Genomic DNA, 3,360 nt, shown 5'->3' on the forward strand with positions numbered 1-3,360 from the left:
AACCACGAGTAGATGAGTTGGATACAATAGGACTGTCAATTATCTCATCTCCATCGGCTATAGGAGAAATGGAAGAGATAATTTCCGGTTCTGAAGTGGGTGCTCGATCTTTATTAGACTTGAACATAATTGACTCATCGAAGGTAACATGATGAAAATGAATCACCTTTCGGGTGACCGGGTTCCAGATTCAGTAACTCTTAATTCCATCTGTATAGCCGAGTAAGAATGCCTTGGTGGCTTTAGGATCCAACTTGTCCTAACTTGTCACATGAATATAAACAGCACAACAAAATACACGTATGTATTTCAAACAAATATTACCCTTACCCCTCCAAATTTCTTCAGGAATCTTTCCCCCAATAGCTGAACACGGTAACCGATTCACAATGTGTACAACAGTATGAAGTGCTTTAGCCCAAAACATTTTAGAGAAACCAGATGTAACTAACATACATCGGATTTTATCTAACAAAGTCCTATTCATCTGCTCAGCGACTCCATTTGATTGTGGATCTCCAGGTGTTGTGTAGTGATGGTGGATACCTCTACGTGAACAAAAGTCTTTAAAATTACTACTAGTGTATTCCCCAATATTGTCAGATCTTAGCACTTTTAATTTTCTATCAGTCTTGACTTCAACTAGTGCTAACCAAGTTTTAAATATTTCAAAAACATCGGACTTTAACTTAATCCCATACACCCACGGTTTATGCAAGAAATTATCAATAAAAGTAACATAATATTTACCTCCACTGAGGGATTATGTCGAAGATGGTCCCCAGACGTCTGTATGAACATAATTGAGGATCCCTTTGGTGTTGTGTTTTCCAAATCCAAAAGAAACAAGCATCTGTTTACTCAAAACACATTCTAAACAGAAGTCCAGACTCATAGGCGTATCAACTGCAATGAGTTTCCGTTTGTGCGGAATCTCTAAATTCTTCTCTGAAGTGTGTTCCAATCTGAGATGCCATAAACATATAGCATCTAAATTTCTCGAACTATCTGCGACACACGCGTCAGAACTAATTGTCTCGCCTACCAGATGAAACATGTTATTTTCTGCCTGTTCACCTTTCATCACAATAAAACTCCCTCTGGAGATGTGTAACCTCCATTTTATATCCAAATCTTACAGCCAAGTTTGGACAGTTGTCCAACGGATATCAATGAACGAGTCATAGATGGTATATATTTAATATTTAATAAAGTTCGAATATTACCGTCAAACATTTTGATTCTGACAGAACCGATACCCCGAGTGACACACGATGTATTGTTTCCCATATAAATACTGTTACCTTTGAATTCCTCGAAAGTAGTGAAACAATCATGGAATGGTGTCATATGGCACGAAGCTCCGGTATCCAACACCCAACGCCTATTGCTTTGTGGTGGTGTAACCGTTACTGAGAAGCCTGTATATTGTTCAGTTCCGACTATTGAAGAGTCTGCTTTATTCTTGTCTTTGTTTTTCAAACTCGGAAAAAAATCTTTGACCCAATGACCTGGTTTGTGACAATAATTACAATTGCCTCGTTGCTTGGATTTCCCGCGATAACCAGGCTTACGAGACTCAGAGCGGCCACGATTTCTTCCCCTATATAATTGATCGTCTTGGTCTCTTTCGGCAAAGAGACCCTGACTGTTGTGGTTGTTATCCCGCGAATTGTTACCAATTTTCATCTAAATTATTTGTTCTTCACAGATCATCCCTGCTTTCACATCAGACAAAGAAATGGAATCTCTTCAGTAAATAAAACTTTTAGTGAACTGGGAATACATCTCGGGAAGTGAATACAACAAAATCAAAGCGAGTGTCTCAATATCTATGGAAAAAATAGAATCTGTTGCCTTCAACTTCAAGATAACGTCTTCGAACTCAGTCATGTGGGCCTGAATAGTTGTACCTTCCTTCATTTTGACGAATAAGCACGACCTCATCAGTAATAGTCGGTTAGTCAAAGTTTGAGATAAAGATTCTCAAGTCTCTTCCAAATCCCCAGAAATAACATTTGGACCCATAGCCATTTGTAAGGTAGTGAAAGCTTAAGCCTCCATTTCTTTAGCCTCTAAAGCTGATATCTCCGGATCTTTTTCTTTCGGAGCAAAGACTACGGGGTGGACATCGTTTTTCCTAAGTGTTGTTGCTGTAAAGAATTGCCATTTACCAAAATCATCTTCCCCATTCCATTTTTCTATTCTAATCCCGGACCCCGATAATTTAAAAGCACCCTTCTGATAAACATTTGGATTTGGGTTGGAATTAGGACCGGCAAACAGATTTTCAGAATCGCTAGACATTTTACCAAGCACTTGATATGCAAATCAAAATATACAATCTTATCAAATTTAGATATAGCAAGTTCTGATACCAATTGTAGGGTCGGTCGCAGTTAAAATATCGTATTACAAAGTGATTTACGGTCCCAAAGTGATAACAATAAATCACAGTGCAAATTGACCCAATACAACAAATGGCGGATTAACGAGATCTAGATATCGTATATTACGGTCTAACGATTCATACTGATCCACAAATGTAAAAATAGCAGTTATATCAAGTATACGATCAAATATCAAATCGGAACTTAAATCGAGACAACGAGATTTAACGTGGTTCCACTATCGAGGTGATAGTGTACGTCCACAGGGAAAGAGAGATCGATTTATTACTAACTGGGAGAATTTACAACGTGTTTACGAGATCCTTAGATCAATGAATTACCTACCCAAAGTTTCCCCAAAACAAAGTTATATATATATATATATATATATATATATATATATATGAGCGATCAAATGAAAACCACTTCAATTTGTAAAAACCGTAAAAACTATTCTTATCCGTCGATTTCATTGTTTAATCTTACGAAATTTTTTCATGAAATTGTTTAATCTTGTGAAATTGTTTCATATAATATTTTTTTTTGATAAAGTTGTTTCATATATGGTTATGAAATCGTTTCATATACTACTTAATGAAATTTTAATGAAACTGTTTAATATATTTCTCTAAAATTAAAATAATGAAGATGATAATATCTATGATTAACATCATCTACAATGAAAATGATTAATCAACCTCTCATAATTACAAAATAATGAACAAAATGAAAAATTATGATTGGTGGAATGAGGTTTTTACGGTTTTTACAAATTGAGTGGTTTTCATTTGATCGCTCCATATATATATATATATATATATAGGGTTGGGTTTACGTGAGACCAGCCTGTTTTCGTGAGACCCGTGAGACCACATTTTTACACGTAACCTTCACAGCAAAAACATTGTGAATGTTTAAAAAAAGTCGAACCTTCACAGCAAAAACACTGTGAAGGTTTTAAAAAGTCACC

Source organism: Cynara cardunculus (genome assembly GCF_001531365.2).
Source record: "Cynara cardunculus var. scolymus isolate 2C chromosome LG 3, CcrdV1, whole genome shotgun sequence".
Classification (NCBI taxonomy): domain Eukaryota; kingdom Viridiplantae; phylum Streptophyta; class Magnoliopsida; order Asterales; family Asteraceae; genus Cynara; species Cynara cardunculus.